The sequence below is a fragment of the Neomonachus schauinslandi genome, chromosome 1 (assembly GCF_002201575.2).
Source record: "Neomonachus schauinslandi chromosome 1, ASM220157v2, whole genome shotgun sequence".
NCBI classification, from domain to species: domain Eukaryota; kingdom Metazoa; phylum Chordata; class Mammalia; order Carnivora; family Phocidae; genus Neomonachus; species Neomonachus schauinslandi.
In genome coordinates this window covers 154,069,140-154,092,439 of record NC_058403.1, presented here as the reverse complement: position 1 = coordinate 154,092,439, position 23,300 = coordinate 154,069,140, and the positions used below count along the sequence as shown (strand labels likewise).

Below are 23,300 nucleotides of genomic sequence, written 5' to 3'. Positions count from 1 at the left end.
AGATAGATAGATAGATAGATAGATAGATAGATAGATAGATAGATAGACAGACATAGAGCATTGGGGTAAATGCTACAGTTCTACCAATGAACTAGCTATAGGGGGTCTCTGCCCAAATAACAGGTGCATCAAGGGTCCGTGGGGGGCAGAGGGTGTGTGGGAAGTGGTAGGGTCACAGAGAGCCCAAAGGGTGACATCTCCCCCAGCGCTAGGCCTCCCCCTGCTGGGGGGGACAGGAGCCTGAAAGAGAGGCCCTTCTTTTCTTGGATCAGAAAAAGAGCAACAGGAGTGTTTCTTGTTTGGATTGCTTGGTGTCCATTTACATTTACGTTTACATTAAACATTTAATTCACTTGGAAATTATTTTTGTTTTTGAGGTAGGAGTCCAACTTTGTATTTCCCAAAGGAATAGCCATTTATATTCATACCATTTATTAAATAAGCCATCTTTTCTAGCAACCTGAAATCTTTATCACATGTTTTATGATTCTCTATTTTATTTCACTGACCTTTCTGTCTTTTTTCAAGCCAATCCATGTTGTTTTAATTATAGTTGTTAAGGTTTTAGTATTTTGTATGGCAATTTTTTTCCCTAAAATTTTCCCTCCTACATTTTTTTTCCCTAAAAATTTACTAATTCTCATACATTTATTTTTCCTTCTGAACTTTAAAATTACTCAGTTCAATTTTAACAATCCATTGGGTTCTGATTGAAAGTGTGTTAAATTTATATATGAATTTTGGAAAGATTAATACTTTGTGATAGTTTGCCCATCTAAGAATGCTGTATTTAGGGTCTCTTTATCAATGTCTTGTTACATATCCTTTGATAAAAATTTATGGTTTTCTTCATATAAGCTCTGTACCTTTCTTGTTTTTCTTTAGTAATTCATTGCTTTTATTTCTCTCATGAATAATATTTTTTTTCTAATCATCCATTTCTAACTACTTATTACGAGCATAAAGAAAAGCTTTTTTTAAAAAATAGTTATATCCAACAACTACTAAGCTCTCTTATTAGTTATAATTGGTTGTTACTTGTTTCTTGGGTTTATACTCATAGCTGTAATACAGATCATGGTTTTTCTTCTCTGCCAATACTTATACCATTTATTTGTGTCTTCTATTATTGCATTAGCTAGGGCCTCCAAAACAACATTGACTATAAACATCTTTAGTCTTGACTTAAATAGTAATGGCCTTAGTATTGCACTGTTGAATAGGTTGTTTTAAGTTTGTAGTAAATGGCTTTGATCTTATTCTGTTTTAGGTAGTTGTTTGTTTGCTTATTTTAATTAGGAATGACTATTGAATTTTATCAAGTGTTTTTTTAGTCTCTATGCTTTCTTGATAGGGTTTTTATTTTTTCACTTTTTAAAAATGTAAATGTAATAAATTATGCTGGTAGCTTTCCAAATGGTGAGCCATCTCAACAGTCCTGAAATAAGCCATGCTTGGTCATGATATATTATTCTGTTAATTCACTGCTGGATTCTACTTGCCAGTACTGTATTTAGAATTTTTGCATCTATATTTATAAGTGAAATTGGTCTCTCGTTTTCTTTATCAAGTTTGGTATTAAATATATTCTAGCTTCCTTTTTTTTTTTTTCCCAAGATTTATTTATTTATTTGAGAGAACACACGCAGGGGGAGTGGCAGAGGGAGAGGAAGAGATTGCCTAAGCAGATTCCCTGCTAAGTGCGGAGCCTGACGTGGGGCTCCATCCCAGGACCCCAAGATCATGACCTGAGCTGAAACCAACAATCAGATGCTCAACCAACTGAGCCACCCAGGCACCCCTATTCTAGTTTCTTAAAATTAATCAGGGGAACTTTCCATCCTTTTCCATAGTCTACATCAGTTTTAGTACAGAGCAAGTATCTGTTCTCTGATGCTGTCTGCTGCCCAGTAAGGTTTGTAAGGTTATGGGGTAACACCAAGATTTTGATCTTTACCATTATGATTTAAAGTATGATCTTGCTGCTTTAAAGGAAGAGCTCTAAAATGCTTTTTCACCCCTCTCTTCAGAACTGCCAGGATTTGGATTATTTTATTTTTTTGCTTGTTATTTTCCTTGTGTTGACATAAAAAGTTGTAGAGTTTCAGTAATTTTTAGTCTGAAGGCTCATTTCAACAGGCAGGAACACTTGGTGGGGAGAGCTGTCCACAGAGTATCAAGGCTTTTGTTGTTGCATAGTTGGAGATCTGAGAAGGTAAAGGGACCTAGATTTAGCAAAAAAAAGAGAACAGGGCTCCTTGTGGAAAGCCTGACTCCAGCCCCAACTCCCTCACACTGGGTGACTATAAGCAAGCCTTCTCTGGGCTACAAGTTGTTTTTGCCTCATCCATGTGTCACGTTCATAACTGCCTACTACAGTTGCTGTGACAGAAGAAATAATATCCAAGGACTTCAAGATCCTTAAAGCACTACATTGAGGCAAAGGGTACTTTTACAGGATTATTCTTTTCAGATGATTATAGCAGAAGACCTCATCAATGAAAGGAAAGGGGTTTTTTTGCCCATGACACAAGGAGTCTCCCTCCTATTTCCTATGAAAGGAAATTTTTATTTGTAAGTGTTTAGGTAGCTGTTGATTTATTGTAAAACAGTCTTTTTTGATCAGGACCGCTACTGACCATGAGCTAATAAAACAGGTTTTAAAATTTTTTAAGTAATCTCAATTTTAAAGATGTTACACTGTACCCCAGTGAGCCAGGCCAGGTAACACTTTTAACTTCCTGGTGCCGTTTGCAATATTTATTTAGAGAGTAAATAAAACACTAGGTCATTTATTTTGTAGGTGTCACTACCCTTCCAGCCTTCTTTCTAGTCCTCATAGAGAGAGAAGGACCTTTTTTTCTATGCCCTTTATTTAGCCACCTGGAAATTAGATGCCTTTTTTTTTTTTTTGGTAGCAAAGTGCTCCTCTAGCACAAAAAAAGAAGAGAAAAATGATTTTCTCTAGCATGTACTCACAGTACCAGCTAACTGAATCACAACATGTTTTGAGTACCTGAAATAAAGTTATTGAAGAGTTCACTTCATCAAACTGTGTGTGATGAAAACGCACTGCAGCCTCCTTTGCCTCCTGCGTCTCCAGTGGTCACCCTGAAGAGTGCATAATCAGTTCTGTCCACTCATAGCAGGCCCCTACTCAGCGGCACACTAAGTTGCACACAAAGAAGGTCCACATTCTTAATGTGTCGTGCACCCTGCGGGAGAGTACAGCCCCCACCTCTACTCATTCATGGACAGTATCGACTGATGAATCCATGGAGCAGGGTGAGGTGCTGGGGCTGATTTTAGTCATTTGTGTTTAGCGCATGGTTGGGAGTAAGGCCAAGTGTTGAGTGGTGCCCCAGGGTGCATCAGCATGAGCGGTTACCCAGAAGCTCATTACAGAAGTGTGGCTCCCTTGGGGAAATTGCCATCTTACAACGCAAATGAAAAGAACAAAACATGCCACCCGAAGGAAAAATTGCCAGATTCCCCAACTACTATAAAAATATACAGTTACTAAACTTTTCTGAGGTAAAGGTCTTGGGTCTGGAAGCAGATCTTTTTTATTCTGGGTAAAGTCACTTAGGAAATCATTCTTTCCACAACAATGAGCAAAGGCAAAGAAGGGAATGAGATATTTTTCTAAAGGAACGATCGTCTTGTTGGATTTCTGCTTTGGGGCATTTGATGGTGATCACTCATCAGGGCCCAGAGCACAGGAAGCTAATAGTATATAATCATTTGTTCCAAGAGAAGATATAATTAAGTAATTCTTAACCATGACCAAAAATTGAATCTCTTAAGAGACAAATTCAATAAGCAGTCTCTTTCTCTAACGTTGATGTCGTAATTATTGGATTGCCTGCCCATTACTTGTTTCTCCTGGGAAGTGCCTCCCCACCCCCCGCAGCCCCCGTCCCTGACTGCAGCTGTGTCCCCACCCTGTCGTGTTCCCTGCCCAGTGGCGAGCATGGGAGCATCCAACCTAGGCTCCACCATGCGACCCTTCCTTGGAGGGTTTGGAATTGCTCCCCAGGGCAGACTGTGTCGGTCTAGCTGCTCTCCTGCAGAGGGGAGTTGTGCGCTCAGCAGCTGTTGTTCCTGGCCCTTTTGCCACATGGTTTGGGAAGCAGAGAGAACCCCTCAGAAGGTAGAGAGCTGCCAGAAGTGGAACTCAGAAAGGAAGAGGCTTCAGGGGCCTTGGAGGGTGAGCCTGTTCATCTGAGTGTGTCCTGTGTCCTTCTGGAGGGCATGGCTGTACTGGGAGCCATTCCGGGAGCAGAGGTGTTCAGGTGCTTCCAACCCTGAAATCCCATGGTTCTCTAAAGGCAGAGATTAGGTATCACTCTTAGTACTTGACTATAATTTAGAAACTGGATTTCACAAATTTTTCTGCTTATAGTTGACCAAGCATATTCAGTTTCCTTTTTAAATTATATTTTATTTTTTGAAAGTAATACATATTCATAATTTTATAGCCAAATATTCCTTTAAGACTAATAACAAAGTAATAGGTCACAGCCCTTTTCTAATTTCCTGGAGTCAGTGACTCAATATTTTCGCCCTTTCTTCTGCTCATTACCTCTACATTCCTAAATAATATGTTTTTCAGTTTTGTTGACTCCCTACTCTGTGATATGAATGTTTTTACACCCACCATACACTGTTCCTCTATCCTCCTAATTTTGTTTTACATCACAACTTTTGGTCAAATTCATCCTTGATGATTCTATTATTTTGAAACTTATCCACAGATTAGCATGTAGTGTGCCATGATTATATTTCCTTAAATATAATTGAGTTGATAATTGCCTTATTTTTTATTTGCTTCATTTTCTACGTACCTGTTATTGATTCTGGAACGTACTGTGCTTAAACACATCAGATAACCTATCAGTGTTATGTTTTGTTGTTTTCCATGAGAACTTATTCCTGGAATCTGAGTTGTCCTATTTCAATCTGGGCAGGTTACTCGTCTTCATTTCCAACTTCTTGGGAATTTGCTTTGCTTTGTTCCCCGTACCCTTTTGTAGTCCCCTTCCTTGTTTTGGCAGGTGCATGAGAGAAATTTTGGAATCGTGTGTGAAAACATCTTCATTCTCATTTTCCCTCCAAATTTGGAAGGCACTGCTTAGTTGCCTCCAGCATTGCTGTTGAGAGGCTGATGCCAATCTGATCCCTAGTCTTTCATATGTGACCTCATTCTCTCTAGAAGTTTTCAGAGTCTTCTCTTTATCCCCGATATTTTGAAATTTCATAGTGATATTCTTTTGTGGTTTGGTGTTTTTTTTTTTTTTTTTCTTTTCCAACAGTTGAACATGACACTTGCGAACTCCTGTTCTTCATTTCTGTGAAATGTCGTGAATTATTTTTTTGAAAACGATCATTTCCACATCTCCTGTCTTCTCTGTTTCTGGGCTTCTGTTGCATTATCCAGACTTACCATTTGTTATGTACCCCCCCTGCCCCAGCCTCCACCACTGTGTCTCCTTGTTCTGTTTGTTTTGCTCTGTGTTTGTTTTTGTCTATTTGAGAAGCCTTCCTCAACTATATTTTCTAATTGTTCTGTTGAATTTATTTCTATCATATGTTTAGTATCCAAGAGCTCCTCTTTGTTCTCTGAATGGTCTCACCTCCTTTTAAAGATAGTATTCTGTACTCTGTTTCATGAATGCAGCCTCACATCTCTGCAGTTGTCTTCCCTTCCCTGCCTTGTCGGGCTCTGCCTGAGTCCCCTGTCAGGTGAGGGCGTGTGCCTAGGTGCCGCCTGTCTCTCGAGGGGCAGGGAGTCAGCCCAGAAGCCCCTCCAGGCCTTGAAGCCCAGCCTTCTGAGCTCCAAGCCTTCTGGGCACTATGGGCTGGCCTTGTGGTGACATTTGGGAGGAGGTGAGAGCAAAAATAAGGTCGTCCAATTGTTCTAGAGGCCTCTCACACCTCAGAGTTGCATTTTGATTTTAACCATGTGGTAATTAACTTTTATCCTCCTTAGTCTGTTCAATACTGATGACTTAGAAATGCCTGCAGCTGTAAACTGGCTTTTTTCTTTCTCGTCCATTCTTTATTTCTTTTAAAGCTCTCTTCAGGGCAAATATACCAGTCACATTTCAATAAAAGTGGTTACTTCTCTGGTTTTTTTCTTATCTTTAAGTTCTAGAAGTTTGATGATTTTTTGGTACATTATTGAATTTTGGATTGCCAGCTTCTGTATTATTTCATTTAAGTTTAATATTTATTTTTTATTTCTTCTTTTACCTACTTGAAGAAAGTAACAATGAAATTAAAATGCAAATAGGATAATGAGTTTAAGAAACTTTTAGAGAATATCTGGAATAAAAGGGACAGTATGTTCTTATCCACCCTCATGAGATGAGATACTTAATCTTGTGCTTAAGTTGTCCTGTCTACTGAAGTAAAAAAGGAAAGGTAGTAAATCTTCTGTTATTAAAAAAGGAAGCATAAACCAAGAAACAGACTCTTAACTATGGAGAACAATGATAGTTACCAGAGGGGAGGTGGGGGTGGGTGGGTGAAATAGGTGATGGGGATTAAGGAGTGCACTTGTGATGAGCACTGGGTGATGTATAGAAGTGTTGAATCACTAAATTGGACACTAAATCACTATATGTTAACTATACTGGAATTAAAATAAAAACGTTAAAAAAAGAAGCATAAAAATTCTTCAGAGAAAATTGAACTCAAAGATGACCTTATCATATAATTCCTTGATTAGCGAACCTTGATTTGCATAATGATCAATGTCCTCGAGGATAGTTTTAGAAAATGTGTATGGTATTGCATTCAGATGATTCAATACGATTTCTAAAGTGCTTTAACTTAGAGGCATTTCCTCAGGGGGCTGTGAAAATATTACTTAGGCACTTGGCTTTGCTTTTAGGTGCTCTCACCTTAAAATAGAGACAGAATTTGGGAGTCTAATAACTTATTTGATTTTTCAAGCTTTTGCCAAATGGTAGATCAGAGTCAATTTATTTTTGAATTATCTGCCACATATGCATGGTGCAAGTATTTCACAGTGTTTAAAATGAGAAAAATTGTATCAACTATGAACACAACATAGAGGTGAGAGTTAAACTTTTATTGAATTAATTACTTTTGCCCGAACACTTCTCCCCAGGTAGACGGCCAGCCTGCGTTATCACAGGTATAAGCCATCAGAGTAAACAGAGCTACTAATAGGTAGCAACTGTTGCTCAGTTTCATCACCTGTGAGATGGGGCTATAGTTCCTACCTCCTGGGATTGCTGTGAATTAATACCCTTTTAGAGGAGGACCTGGTACGTGGTAAGCACTGTATTAAAGCATAGCATAAGAAGCAGGACTGCTTCCCCAGAGACTGGCTGTGGTAAAATAGTTTCAGGACACTCGCGCCCTGGCCCACCATGTGTGCCTGTGTTATGCGGCTTGGCCGTCTTCTGCCAAAGTCCAACGGTTCTGAGTGTGAATGATACCTCTTTTTCTGCTCATAACCAGCAGCAACCTTCTGTGCTAAGATTATACTTTGTCCAAGCAGGGAGGCCATGTCCACTCACCTTCCTGGGAGCCATTGTGCATTGATCACACCCAAGGTTCATCTGACAGTAAAGGGAGGTGTAAGGACATCTGAGATGGGGGTCCAGGATCTGAGGAAGTATATGAGCTCTGGATCTGTGTCAAGATTATTCTCTTTGATTCATAAATGGTTTTTATGTATGGTTATTTTTTAAGTGTTAAATCAATAATATATCTTTACATAAAAACCATTTATGAATCATTATTTGTTAAAAAAAAAAGAAGATAGCAGGAAGGGAAAAATGAAGGGGGGGAGTCGAAGGGGGAGACAAACCATGAGAGACGATGGACTCTGAAAAACAAACTGAGGGTTCTAGAGGGGAGGGGGGTGGGAGGATGGGTTAGCCTAGTGATGGGTATTAAAGAGGGTACGTTCTGCATGGAGCACTGGGTGTTATACACAAACAATGAATCATGGAATACTACATCAAACACTAATGATGTAATGTATGGTGATTAACATAACATAATAAAAAAAATTAAAAAAAATAACCATCAACTGTTAACTGTTTTCTTAACATGATGAACTGGAGGTTAACAGTGGGTGGGTCATGTCTTGTTTCATTTTTATCCCTGCGTCCTAGGACAGTACCTAGCATATGGTAGATGCTCAATAAATCTTTGTTGAATGAACATTTCATGAATTATTTTCATATTCATAAATAAAAAGGAAAATATACTATATCTTTTTTATATATCTAGACAACTCTTATCCAATGTAACACTTTTGATATGCTAGCTTTCTTGCCAGTTTATAAGACTATATCTCCTCAATGTCATGTAATAGGCCAAATTTTAATTTGATGAATAATAAAGGACCTCTCTATTTGTAGACCAGCAGATAAATAACAGGGCTTGTTTCTAGGCGGAGCACTGTAGGATGGGGACAGGAGGCAGGTCAGGAATGGATGGAAGATCTACTTTTCAGTGTACCCTTTGTCTAATTTTTTCTAATCATGTCTACATATTACTTCTCAAATTAGCAAAAAAAATCTAACCCATGCTAAAAGGAAAAAGGTACTATTATTTGTGCCTTAACATGAAGAGAACATACTCATCCTGCTAATTAGGTGAATAGTTGGGCAACAATTGCAACTAACCTTCTAGGGCATACCCAGTAGTTGTGGGGACTAGAAGTCTTTTCAAGAAGTTTTTGTTTGTTTGTTTGTTTTTAGAGAGAGAGAGTGAGAGAGCAGGGTAGGGGGAGCAGAGGGAGAGAGAGAATCTTGAGCATGCCCCATGCCCAGCGTGGAGCCCAACACGGGGGACCGACACTCGATCCCAGGACCCTGAGATCATGACCTGAGCCGAAATCAAGAGTTGGACGCTTAACAGACTGAGCCACCCAGGCGCCCCTTGAAGAAGATTTTTTTAATAGGTTGTTCACTCAATTGGGTATTATAACATAGGGGAGCCCTTGGCTTTTCTCTGGGAAAAGCCCCCAAATCTGCCTACTCTAGAGATTGGCCTCTGTCAAATAGACCAGGGAAATCACTTATCAATCATAAATCATACCATGATTTATTTCTTCTTCCAAAATCCATACTGTGGTCACCCATGAATTCAGATCTAGACTTGTTTTAACAGTTAATTTTAAGTTATTTCATTATTTTAGTGCTTATTACCGGTGCAGCTTGTTCATACAAAGTTCCACAAAGTGCTCTAACTCAAGATTTTCTGAGAAGATGATAAAGTAAGGGGAGAAACTAGCATACATTACAAAGAAAAAGAAAAGTTAGGGGGAAAGTACATCAGTACAGAACCCGGGAGCTCATGGGGAAGTGGTGCCCAATGCAGCCTACAAGGATTGATGAGTTCTATCACCTGATAGAACAGGTGAAAGAAGGAAGGACAGACCAACTTCAGAAAGATACCAAGAACCAACCCATGACTTCCCTTCCTGAGGAAGTTGGTGAGTGTTATGAGAATTAAGTTTAACAAATGTAGCTGACTGCTACAAACCCTGCTCAGTAGAGAGGCAAGGGCAGGCCCAGGAGAAGTAGGGACCCTTTTCTCCCCAGGATTCAGAAACACTCAGAGACTGGGTATAAGGATATTGCCGTGATAAGCCAAAGCTTAGGGACAACCATCAGGCCTACCAACAATTATTTTACGGAGCTTTCTTTTGTTTCTTTTGGTATTTAATTAGATATGATTAAGTACATGGTAATTGTAGGAAAAAAGTAAATAAACTAAAAGAGAAATCCATCATTCATATCTACTACCCGAGAAAAACACTTATATTATAAAATAACAGTGAGTAAACTCTATATGAAAACATGAATCTGAAGTAAGTCAGGTAGAATAAATGTGAAATAATGGCCATGAACATTTTTGAAGAAAATAATGCAGTGGTAAGGCTTTGCCCTATCATATCATATAAAGCCATAGTAACTAAAGCATCATGGTACTGGCATCAGAATATATAGATAAATGGAACAGAACAGAAAGTCCAGGGACTATCAGAAATATAGATATACACAAATTTGGTATATGTTATCATAGGTATTTCCTGCTAGTAGAAAAATGATGGATTGGTTGTTGAATGGTGTTGGGACAACTGGCTAGCCATTTAGAGGAAATAGATAAAGGTCAATCCCCTCTTTAAATTATACACTGAATTTAAATTTAGTAAAATTAAGGATATAAACATAAACATGAAAACCACAAAAATATTCAAAAGAATTATAGGTAAATATTTAGCTGACCTTTGGATGGGGAGACCTTTACTATGTGAGTGGCACCAAAGGAAGAAACTGTAAGAAGACTCACAAGTTCTTTAGCTAATGTTGAATGTCAAGTTCAGGACTAAAGGAAGGTGTGTGTCCAACATTAGGTAATTGATTAAAACCTCTTATAATGGTGCACCTTGCCGCCATAAAAATAAAACTGTATATGACTCTTGATTATTGGCAAGATGGCCCCAATAATGAAATGAGAAGTGAACAACTTGTGCATTTGTGTATTTGCATGTATGCATTTCTGTAGAAAAAGGCCTGGCTGGTTGTGATCCACATTTAACAGCGGTAGCTTTTTTTTTTTTTTTTTTTTTTTTTAAAGATTTTTTTTATTTATTTGAGAGAGAGAGAATGAGAGACAGAGAGCATGAGAGGGAGGAGGGTCAGAGGGAGAAGCAGACTCCCCGCCGAGCAGGGAGCCCGATGCGGGACTCGATCCCGGGACTCCAGGATCATGACCTGAGCCGAAGGCAGTTGTTTAACCAACTGAGCCACCCAGGCGCCCAACAGCGGTAGCTTTTAAGTTAAGATTTGGATAATTTATTTCCTTTTGCTTTTTTTATATGTTCTTTATTTTTTTTTTCCTATACATATTTAATCCAGTCTAGTTAAAAACCGAGACAAAAAAGTTCCACAAAATAATTGGTGATTATTGGAGAGAAAACTGAGCTTTAAACTTCCCTTTTGCCTAGATCAAATAGGCTTCTTTTTTTTTTAATGTGGAATTTTAATTACACACATAAATAGCAACTTGAGAACGAGGAGTTCTAAGGCTAGACATTATCTCTAGGTGTAAGAATTTCCGATTAGTCCACTTGTAGTATGGCATCACCCAAGATAACAAAGAAGCCTAGTATAGTTTGTCCTGAAGAAGAAAGCCAATTTACTATATTCAGTACTGACCTCTCTGCCATTTTTCTGTAGAAATACTGGTTTACTGCATGGAGTTTCCAGTGTTTACCTATAACTGATTTAAATGGGCAGAGCATGGAGCATTCTATTTATTTCCAGGTGAATTCTTCACATTTCCTGGCTTTTGAAAGTTCTCCTTCCACAAATCTTCTATGACTATGTATCCTCGTAAACCCCAGTCATATAATTTCTTCCCACTGACCTGGACAAATACGATGGCTTGTTGTGGATAATAAAGAGAGGTAGCAAGTCCCATGAATCCAGGTGGATACACCAGCTTCTTTATTTTTGAACCTCTAGCCAAAAGAAGTCCAACAATGCCAGCAAAACCAATGACACCAAGTCTTGGAAAAAATCCAGGAGGTGCATTTTGGAGATATTCATAGCTGCCTAACCCCCAATGAACCAAGCTCTGCATCCTGGGCTTAGTTTGTGAGTACATTTCCTGACACCAACTTGTATGTGGCTCGCAATAACGTCAGATGTGAAATGCTTTCTTCAAGTGGGGTCCTTGGCTCCTCCACATACTTAGATTGACCCTCAGGGACGGAGTAGAGTGAAAGCTCATTAACCTTCACAGAAGTTTTGTGAGGTGAGTCCTTTTTAGGTGATGCATAGACTTTGAAGGTGAGCAGACTCAGGCTGGCCGGCCCCACAGACCTCTGAATTACCTTGAACATGCTGCTGGCAGAGGTGGCTCTGGCAGGGCTCAAATAGGCTTCTTAAAGGGATCTTTGGGACCATCTGTTTTATTGCAGGATGACTCCGTTTCATTGGGTGGCAACTTGAATCCACATGACCATAAATGTAAATTTCTTTAAACATAAAAACCAAATGTATACATTCCTTCTAAAATGACTCTGAAAGATTATATTTTAAATGGTGATTTCTCTTATTATAGTTGATATTTGATTTTGTAATACATTCATTCTTTTTAACCAGTCTTTGTTTTGTCTAGTTTCTCTGAATTGAGCAGCAGAGAGTTGTTTTAACATCCAGATTTATTATGGAGAACCAAAATTAGTGAACATGCCTTTTAATGAAAGCTTTGGTTTGGCCAGTTTAAGCTGTTTATAAATCAAAAATGTAATCAAGGAGAGATTGTTTTAGCTCATTGTCCACCAAGAAGCTTTTAGCTGCCAAGAAGAGGCCTCATTTCTGGAGAAACATTGCCCCTCCTGCTTGGAGTCCTCCAGTGGTTTATTGACTTGGAGAAACAGCATGGTGGTTTCGGATAATCAAGTTTGATGGACTTCTTTGAGCCCACCAGCTTTCTCTTATGAGTCATTGGGTTCACAGTCTCCTAATATGAACAAGGAAGAGATTAGAAAAAAAGAGAGAGCTCAAATTTTCTCTGTACTCAAACCTCCCCTGCCCCTTCACCCCGCCCCTTCACCCCTGGCAACCACCTCCTTGCCTACAAGTTTTGCCTTTTCCAGAGTGTCATATAAATGGGATCATATACTTTATAGCCTTTTGAGTCTGTTTCTTTCACCTACAATAACGCATTTGAGATTCATCCATGTAACCGCACTTATTAATAGTCCCTTTGCATTGCGGAGTAGTATGCCAATGTGTGGATGCACCATAGTTTGTCTGTCCATTTTTTAGAAGAGGGATATTTTGATTGTTTCCAGTCTTTGCGATTTTGAATACAGCTACTATAAGCATTTGCCCAGTGTTTTGTGTGAATAAAGGTTTTCATTTTACTTGGATAAAATGGATCGGATTAGGAATAGGATTGTTTGTCATATGTAAAGGGAGTATTTGACATTGTGAGAAACCACCAGTTGTTTTCCATAATGGCTATACCATTTTGAGTTCCCACCAGCAGTGTATGAGAGTTCCAGTTCCCCCACATCCTTGCCAGCACTTGGTGGTGTCAGTTTTTTTTGCTTGTTTGTTTAAAATTTTATTTATTTATTTGAGAGAGACAGAGCACGAGAGGGGGAGGGACAGTGGGAGAAGCAGGCTCCCTGCTGAGCAGAGAGCCCAATGTGGGACTCGATCCCAGGACCCTGAGATCATGACCCAAGCCAAAGGCAGACGCCCAACGACTGAGCCACCCAGGCGCCCTGGTGGTATCAGTTTTTGTTCAGTTTAGCTACTCTAGTGGTCGTGTTGTGCTGTCTGCACTTGCGTTTCTCTGACGACCAGTGATGTTGAACATCTTCTCAGGTATTTATCTGTGATCACATACTTCCTTTGATGTAGTGACCATAGCAGTGACTATTGAAGCACCTAGTTTTAGTTACAATTTTCATGTTGATGTTTCACAGTGCCGATCTGATTGTCTCCTTAAGGTGCGTTTATTTCTTCTTCCTCTTTTTTTTTTTTTTAACCTGGTCCCCCTGTCCCTATGTTATATTAGAAATTAGGTTTAGAGACTTAATTAGATTCAGTTTCTACAGTTTTGTCAAGAACATCTCATAAGTGATATATATGTGAGGGATTAAAAAAATGCACTGGAGCCAATAGAAAGCCACACCTTGATGATATGACCTACTGCATTGTAGCAGCTTCCCCAAAAGTGAGAACAGCTGCAGTAATGTCCTTGACTCTGCAAGAGGACAGCTGGAATCAAGCACAGGTAGACAGGTTGGACCTCATACAGAGGGGATGGATGGTGGGGGGTATGGGTCCAGCCAGGTGTGGGAACTCCCAGATACCCTCTTCTGAAAGCATCTCTTCTCTCCACAAAATAGCAAGTAAGGTTGGTGCTGACAGTGAGGACATAGAGGTGTTGGAGGTTTGAAGAGACAGGAGAACGTGTAGAATCAAATTAGGGAGTGGGAGATTGAATGGACCAAGGGAAAGTAGCACATGCCAGGCCCTAAGAGCCCTCTTGAGGACATGAGTTGAACATGGAGGTCACTTAAAGTTGTGTTTCTCCCCCAACCATTGTTGTGACGTATTGTTAATAATTAGAGCAATTTTAATTCATCATGGGCTTTCACTTTTGGGGATTTTTTTTTTTTTTTTAAAGATTTTATTTATTTATTTGAGACAGAGAGAATGAGATACAGAGAGCAGGAGAGGGAGGAGGGTCAGAGGGAGAAGCAGACTCCCTGCCGAGCAGGGAGCCCGATGCGGGACTCGATCCAGGGACTCCAGGATCATGACCTGAGCCGAAGGCAGTCGCTTAACCAACTGAGCCACCCAGGCGCCCCACTTTTGGGGATTTTATCAAAATGTGAGAGTGTATCATATACAGAAATGTCATCAGTAAAACTGGTTACAGTGTAGAATTTTAACCTGCAGTATGTTCACACAGGGGTCCTGGACCCCCATCCTCTGCAGGGAAGAGATGTTATGAGGTTTCAAATTAAGAGTGGAAAATCTGGGGCGCCTGGGTGGCTCAGTTGGTTAAGCGACTGCCTTCGGCTCGGGTCATGATCCTGGAGTCCCGGGATCGAGTCCCGCATCGGGCTCCCTGCTCAGCGGGGAGTCTGCTTCTCCCTCTGACCCTCCTCCCTCTCATGCTCTCTGTCTCTCATTCTCTCTCAAATAAATAAATAAAATCTTTAAAAAAAAAAAAAAAAAGAGTGGAAAATCTTGCAAGCAATATTCTATTTCCTAAGCAAAGAATTTTGAAATTTTGAAACTATGTGTCCCCAAAATATGAGACATTTAATGGCAAATAAGGGAAAAATCAGTGTTTTATTTATACTTGATTTCTTTTCTTAGTGTTTCTTTTGAAATTGGATATACTTTTACTGTTAGTTAAACCTGGGATTGAATGTTTGATGTTACTTTAAATAGGTTTCCAACTGGGGGAAAGTGTTTTCTGAATATTTTCTGGGCCATCCCAGCAATGTTATATAAGAGAGAAAATTGTTGTAATATTCTTCTAAAAATACTTAAATGGAAAATTATTTTGCAATTAGAATATGTCTGTTTAAAGATGTAATATTTAAAAATTGCAGTTTTGATTTACAGTGTAATTGTTTACATTGACTTTATTTTTAGAGCAGTTTTAGTTGTATAGAAAAATTATATAGAATATACCACATAACCCCAATACCCCCAAATAGTTTCCCTTATTATTAACATCCTGCATTAGTATGGTACATTGGTTACAATTGATGAACCAATACTAATACATTATTATTAACTAAGGTCCACAGAATGTACAACACAGAGTGAAACCTAGTGTGAACTGTGGACCTTAACAAATGCATAATGCCATGTATCCACTGTTAAAATATCATATGAAACGGTTTTACCATTCTCAAAGATCTCTTATATGTCACCTGTTCATTCCACCCTTCCTCCCACCTCCCAACCCCCTGGTCACCATTGATCTTTTTACTGTTTCTACAGTTTTGCCTTTTCCAGAGTGTCATATAATTAAAGTCTTATAGTATGTAGCCTTTTTAGACTAGATTCTTTCACCTAGTAAAATGCATTTAAAGTTCCTACATGCCTTATCATGGCTTAATAGCTCATTTCTTCTCATCACTGAGTAGTATGCCATTGTAGAGAGGTACCGTGGGTTGTTTATTCAGTCGTGTACTGAAGGACATCTCAGTTGCTTCCAATTTTTGGCAATTATGCATAAAGCTGCTATAAACTATGTAATTTTTTTTAAAGATTTTATATACTTATTTGACAGAGAGTTAGAGAGCACAGGTAGGCAGAGAGGCAGGCAGAGGGATAGGGAAAAGCAGACTCCCTGCTGAGCAGGGAGTCCAACACGGGGCTCGATCCCAGGACCCTGGGATCATGACCTGAGCCGAAGGCAGCCACTTAACCAACTGAGCCATCTAGGCGCCACTACAATGTAATTTTTAAAATACAATTGTAATTGTTGATAGTTTTCTTAAGTTAAATGGTGCTGACATTTGATAGACCATGCTTTGACTGATTACTCACAGTAAGTAGGTCCAAGAATGTTTCCAGATGGCACTAGCCATCATAGAAGCGGGCAGTCAAGCTCCTTGCCTTGTGGAACTTGTAGTCTATCTAGTGAAGAGCTAAGTTACATAAAAAATATATCTAAGGACTTAGATATGTAAACAGACACGTGAACCCTTATGAGAACTTTTAGGTACTTTAGTTATTAGAAGATTAAACACTAGGCACTGAACTATGTTTAAGGAATGATCAGAGACCCAAGGCAAGTGGGCTTCCTTAGGAAGGGTTCTAAAGAAGAAGAAGCCTTTGACTGTGGTATCTCTATTTATGATAGTTATATATCTAAAGATAAAAGTCATGGCCCTTGGCACTTTCAGAAACTTTCTAAGTTTTCACTTCTTACAGTACAAGTATTGAAACAATGATCTTAACAAGTCCTGGAACATTATAAAAGAGAATAGTAAAAAGTCCCTCTCTGGGTCATGTGCTGTGAAGTCCTAATCAGTAGGAGATTAAATCAATATAATCCTGAAAGAACTGTCAGGAAGGCAAATCATGAAAAGAAGCCATTTGATATGGGACTGAAAAGCCACCTAGAGGTTTAGAGAAGAAATTTTTATACCACCACCACGTCTAACCTATCGAGGTTGCTTGGCTTGAAGTCTGGATACATTCATTCCAGCAGCAAATGTTTGGTTTGATGGATCTTGACAATTGTATCCACCCATGTAACGAACACTACAGAACAATATTTCCCTATCTCCAAAAAGTTCCTCCTCCCTCTCTGCAATTAGTCTCTTCACCATCACAGACCATCACTGAAGTGCTTTCTATCACTATGAATTACAGTTGCCTGTTCTAGAAATTTATATGAATGAAACAACACCGTAATACTGTTTGCATCTGGCTTTTTTATTTAGCATAATGCTTTTGAGATTCATCCATGTCATTGTGTGTAGTGTGGTGTGTTTTTTATATTGCTGAGTAGTATTCCATTATCTGAATATACCACAATTTTCTTACCCATTCACATGCTGATGAACATTTTGGTTGTTCCCATATTTTTACTATTTTGAGTGAAGCTGCAGTGAATGTTCTTATTAATGCTTTTTCATGTACATATATCTTCATTCCCCTTGGGTAAATACCTCAGGATGGATTTGCTGAGTCTAATGGTAAGTATATGTTTAACTGCATAACAACTGTCAAACTGTTTCCAAAGTGTTTCTGACACTTTATGCCTCCACCAGTAAAGGTTGTGAGTTGTACTCCAAATCCATGCCTGTATTTGATATTGTCAGTTTCTTAGTTTTGTTTTGTTTTAGCCATTGTAACAGATGTGTAGTGGTATCTCCTTGTGGTTTTAATTTGCATTTCCTTGGTGACGATTATGTTAGAGCATGTTTTCATATGTTTATTAGTATTTTATATGTCTCCTTTTTGTGAATGTCCTGTTCAGTTATTATGCCCATTTCTTTATTGCATTGTCTTTTTATTAGTGAGTTGTTGAGTGTCCTTTATGTATTCTGTATACAAATCTGTTGTCAAACATAGGCAGATATTTACTCCCAGTTAGTGACTTGCCATTTCATTTACATGTTCTTTTCTGAAAAATCTTTCATTACCCCAAGGTCCTGAAGATTTTCTTCTATGAATTTTCTGGTTTTAGCTTTTATATTTAGATCTATGATGCATTTTAAATTAATTTTTGTATATGGTATGAGATAGAGATTGAGGTTCACTTTTTTTTTTTTCCTGTATGGATATCCAGTTGTTACTCTAACCATTTGGTGAAGAAACCCTTTTCCACATATTGATTACTCTGGCATCTTTGTCTGAATTCAATTAATCTTATATGTATGGCTCAGTTATTTTATTCCGTTTATCTATATATCTATGTCTTTATGTTTTAAAGTTTTAAGTGGTTTTAAGTTTTCATATCAGATATTATTGGTCCCCAACTTTGTTGTTCTTTTTCAAAATTGTTTTACTATTCTGTGTTCTCTACATTTTGACATGAATTTTAGAAATTAGTGGGCTGATTTCTACCAAAAAAAAAAGCTTTGCATTGATTCAGTAGTTCCATTTGGAAACGATTGACTGACATTTTAATAGTATTGAGTATTCTAATCCATGAACATTATGTATCTCTTTATTAGGTTGTCTTTAAAATCTCTTTATAGATTTTGTTGTACAAGATTTACACAGATTTTGTTAAATTCACCCATAAGTATTTTACGTTTCTAGATTCCATTGTAAATTGTATATTTACATCAATTTCCAATTTTAATTACTAGTATATAGCAGGAAAACTTATTTTTATCATGTTCCTGTATCCTGTACCTATGCTAAATTTGCTTATTAGTGATAGTAATTTGTTTTTGTTTTAAATATATTCTTTAGGATTTATTGTGTATGCAACCATGTCATCTGCAAATAAAAACAAATGTTCTTCCTTTACAGTCTGTAGGCCTTATACTTACTTTTCTTGCCTGACTGAACTGAAGGCTAGAACCTCCAGTTCAAGAATGTTGAATAGAAGTAGCAAAAGCATGCTTGCTTTGTTTTTGATTTTAAGGAAAAGCAGTTAGGTTTTCCTCACTGGTGTATTGTTAGCTGTAGTTTATTCCTAGATGCCTTTTTAAGGTTTAGGAAATTTCCCCCTGTTTTCCTGGGTATTTTTATCATGTATGAATATTGAATTTTGTCAGAATTTTCTGTGTGTGATAGGTCATTTTTCTCCTTTATTCTGTTAATGTGTTGAATTACATTTATTAACTTTCTGTTGTAAAACCAAACTTGCATTACCGAGATATATCCCACTTGGGTATGTTTTATTATAAATTGTTAGATTCAATTTCCTAATATTTTGCTAAGGACTTTTATATCTATGCCAGTAAGAGATATTGGTCTGTAATTTTCTTTTCTTGTAATGTCTTTGTCAAGTTTTAGTATCAGAGTAATACTCTCCTTATAAATTTCCTTCCTCTTCCTTTTTTCTGAAAGAGATTATGTAGGATTATTTGTGGGTTTTTTTTTTTACTGGTATTATTTATTTCTTAAATGTTTGATATAATTTTCCAATAAAACCATCTGAGCCTGAGAAGTTTTAAATTATGAATTTAATGTCTTTAATAGCTATAGGGAGGTATTCACATTTACTATTTCTTTCTGTGTCAGTTTTAGTGATTGGTTCTTTTAAGCAATTTGTCTATTTTATCTAAGTTGTTAGATGTATTGACATAAAGTTATTGATACTACTTTCTCATTATTCTAATTTTTGTAGAATCTTTAATGGTATTCCCTTTCTCATTCCTGATGCTGGTAATTTCTTTCTTCTCTTTTTACTCTTAATCTGTTTAGCTAGGGTTTATCAATTTTATTGATATTTTCAAAGAACCAACTTTTGATTTCATTGATTTTCTCTACTGTTTATTTCCTATTTCACTGATTTCTGAATTTTCTTTTAGTATTTTCTTTATACTGTTTGGTTTGGTTCTTTTTTCTAGCCCCTCTTAATTCTATTTCATGAAAGACTTCTTAGACTAGATCCCCTAGCTCTTCTATTGAAGTTTTTACCTGGGGAGTCATTTGGTAATTTTCAAGAACTCTTTCTGGTTTTCTGATTTTTCCTTTTTCACAAGTGTCTGTTCTTGCTATGTGAATGCAAGGTTTTCTTAGTTCTCCCTGAAGGGTCCTTTTTATAAAATAAAATAAAACCTTCTCTCTGTTCCCTGAATTATCTGTTTCCTCTGGCATCCATTTTCTTCTTTTTCACCTGGGGGTATGTATATATAGTTGTGTGTCTGTCTGTGTGTGTGTGTGTGTGTCTCTCTCTCTTTTTTTAAGGCTTTTCTCAGATGTCTGGTGATTCTTGGCTCTCTGTTTATATTTGAGGATTAGCCAATAGCATGGCTTGCTCAGGATAGACGCAGAGTTTCTGCTGTATGCTGGATGACTGCTGGTGGGCCAGATTATACTGCCTGTCCTTTAGGGCCAGCTCATGGAATGTGTTGCTGAACTCCCCTCCCAAGAAAGTTCATTAATTTCTCTAGCAAAGACCTCTTTTATGTGTGCATATGAGAGTTCTTTGAGCTGTAAGCCATTTGCACACAGGGCTGTGGGGAGGGAGTGAGCCCACATAGCACTGTTCCCCCATCATGAGAACAGTGTGCAAGTACGGAACCTTTCCAAGGTTCTTTCAAGTTGGTTGGCTTCTTCCATAGCTGAAGCTCCCACCTCCATCTGGGTTCTAGGCTCAATTTCCTATGCTCAGTTTCATCATCCTATGCTCTTTCATCTGTTTTCAGATTTCCATAAATTTGTAGAAATTTCCCATTTGCTCCTTGTCTCCTTCCCATTTCCTTTGTTGTTATGAAATTGTACCTTTTGTATTTTCTTTGCTTTTCTTTGGATGGTCTCTCCAGATGGTTATGAGAGATAGATGGGAATCTTATCTTAAACCAATGTACCTCATTCCTTTTTAGCTGCTCTGCATAGTAGTCTATAATGTGCCTGATTTCTACTCCTGTGCTGTGTGCCCCTGGGCAAGTTGTTTAACCTCTGTGTTCCTCCATCTTAAAATAGAGCTTAGTAGTACCTAGAGTTTTTGTGAGGACTAAATGAATTACTGTATATAAAGCCCTTAGAATAATTTATAGCGTAAATAAGACCCACATAAAGGTTCTTTTTGCTATGCTTGGGTTGTAGCCTAGTTGTTTGTGCACACCCCACAGTTGGCTCTGTGTGTGTTACACCAGTGCTGTGATAGGTGTCCCAGCTTAGTTTCATGCTCTGGGCACGTTGTGAGAGTCTGTCCGCTAAAGGTCAGCAGTGCTGAGGGGAAGCCATCATGCATTCTGGATTTTCATAGAGATACCACGTCACTTTCTTACTGTTGTATCCTCCCACCAATGGTGGATATAAGAATTCTGTTTTTCATCTTGTTTCTAATCTGATAGATGAATGCAGTTGGATAATGTACTTCCATCCTTCAGAGAGCTATGGTAATAATTAAATAAACACATTAAATTAAATTAGATTTGTATTTAGACTCTCTTATAATCTTGAGGAGCTGAATGAGGCCCCCTAACTCACCAGGATTGTGCCCATGAAGCAAGGCAGGTAGAGGCTGGGAGGGGCCGACCATGGTGGTGGAAGAGTTAGAGCTCATCCACAGCCTGAAGCACAGGCCCTCCTGTCACGGCTGAGCCTCATCAGCCCCACCAGCCAGGGCTGAGTTTTACCAAGGCACAAAAAGCAACTTTTTGCCTATGACTGTTGGAAGCTGAGCAGAAGCTTCTGACAGCACCAACCTGTGGTGGCAGCCAAGAAGCACCTTCATCAAGAGCCTCCCACTCAGCCGTGTCACCTCCTTGCCCACACACACCACTCCATGCCCCAGCTTCTCTGCACAAGTCTTCCTCTGTGGCCCACAGTCAAGTACTGCCACGGGCCACTAGAGCCACGTCCCATCACCATCAAGCCTTTTCTCACCCTCAGCCTTGTCGCACATGCCTCCATATGGAAAACTTGCTCCCCTGAGCAAGTTTGTTCTGTTACCCACTGAACTGGGGGATGTTCAGGCTTGTTATTCTCTCCCTTTATTAGGGAAATGTACGGGGTAGGGAACTGGAGTCTGAAGGCAATCCCAGTCCTTATCACTCAACAGCACTGACTCCTGAAGGGGAGGGGGCCGTGACTACCAACAGAATAGAACAGAAGGCGAAGATGACATGGCAGCAGGAGGTGTGGTAATGGGGATCGGTGGACACAAAGTGGGTCAGGGAAAGAAAGAGGTGCCACACTAGGTAGGGAGTGACATAGTCAGCCATTGCTCTTAGAACCATCCAATGGCATTGGTGGGCTAGAATTTGCCCACCTTGCACTAAATGGTTCTGCCTCTCTACTCATGACCTAATTCCACACAACTCAGGGGGCTCAGAAACATTGTAGAAACATGGGTTTAGAAGCTCATGGCATACAAGACATTGGTTTAAGTCTAATTGGAGAGTTAATAGTCTGTATTTCCTGCATACTGCTAATTTCATTTGATGTTAATGGGAATTTGTAATCTGTAAAAGAATCCATGTAGAAATATTTTATGTGTGGAAATATTTTCAGAATATTTTATTGTTACAGTGTGTAAAAGGAGGATGTGGAGGAGTTTTGTGGAGCAAATCAAATTATTTCAGCTTAAACTCAAAAACTTTTCAGGGCTGCATTGTCTTGTGCTAAGACCATCCTTCCAAGAAGGGGGAAACAAGTGTCATGGAAACTTTGTTAAACTTCTCCTTAGAACAGATTTTTCTGAAGTGTGTCTTAGACCTGTAAGAAGATTCACCTGCTGGGTGCTGTATGGATCTTGTTGAACAATAGTCTCCATTGTAAAGGGTTTCTTGACGAGGACTGCGGGATCAGCATTTATAACAGGTCTCCAGGGTTTTAATATTTCTATTTTACAAGTAACAAAGGTCACAAGTAGCACAGTGGGGATATGCTGTTATCTCCCCTTTCATAGGTACTAAGCTGGGAACAAAATGAGGGTTCCTGACCCTTCTTTCTGTGTTCATTCATCCACTGTCTTTGTTAGCAGGAACTCAGTGAAAGTGAGGCAAAGCTTGAGCGATTATTCTAAGATCACACAAAGCTCCCATGGGAGTAGGAAATGGAGGTCCTTGAGTCTTGGTTGATCAGATCCTGAGCCCATTGGGCCCCAGATACACGATGGTACAGCTCTCCCTGTAGCACTGAGCTCCATCACGAGTGGCAGCTTCTCAGAGCACATTAGTTAATGTGATTTCCATCTGGTGCTGATCTCCTTCTTGCAGTCGATTTTATTTGAGAATAGAATTTGTAGTTTAGAGATGGAAAACAGAAAGCATATTGTGAACTAGGAGCCTGTTGGAAACATACATTTATTCTAAAGTGAAACATGAGCACATTTTTGCAATAAGCTCTGCCTGTCAGGGTAAGCTCTGATGTGTGTGGTTAGCATTCAGCTCAGAAGAATTTCGTGTACTAAGTTATTAATCATAGTGTCAAGTTCAATTCTATAGGAGTCTTCTTATCTACTTTTCTCTCTGAATATTTCAAATTATGATCAAAGCTTTACTCTTTATTAGATTCAGGATTGACTAATTTAGTTTTTGGCAACCGTTATTCTAGATCCTATTAAATGCCGTCCATAAATTGAGATAACGATTGTACCAAAACATGTCA

The 23,300-nt window shown here is 38.7% G+C and overlaps 1 protein-coding gene and 1 pseudogene across 4 annotated transcripts in view; one reads left to right on the top strand and one right to left on the bottom strand.

The window, feature by feature from the left end:
• The window catches only part of ANO10 (anoctamin 10), a 226,720-nt gene that overhangs the window by 114,006 nt on the left and 89,414 nt on the right, over positions 1-23,300 (top strand). The window lies entirely within an intron of this gene.
• LOC110569681 lies at positions 11,281-11,902 on the bottom strand (annotated as a pseudogene). The gene has a single exon (XR_002479686.2). The product of XR_002479686.2 is annotated as an MICOS complex subunit MIC26-like (transcript).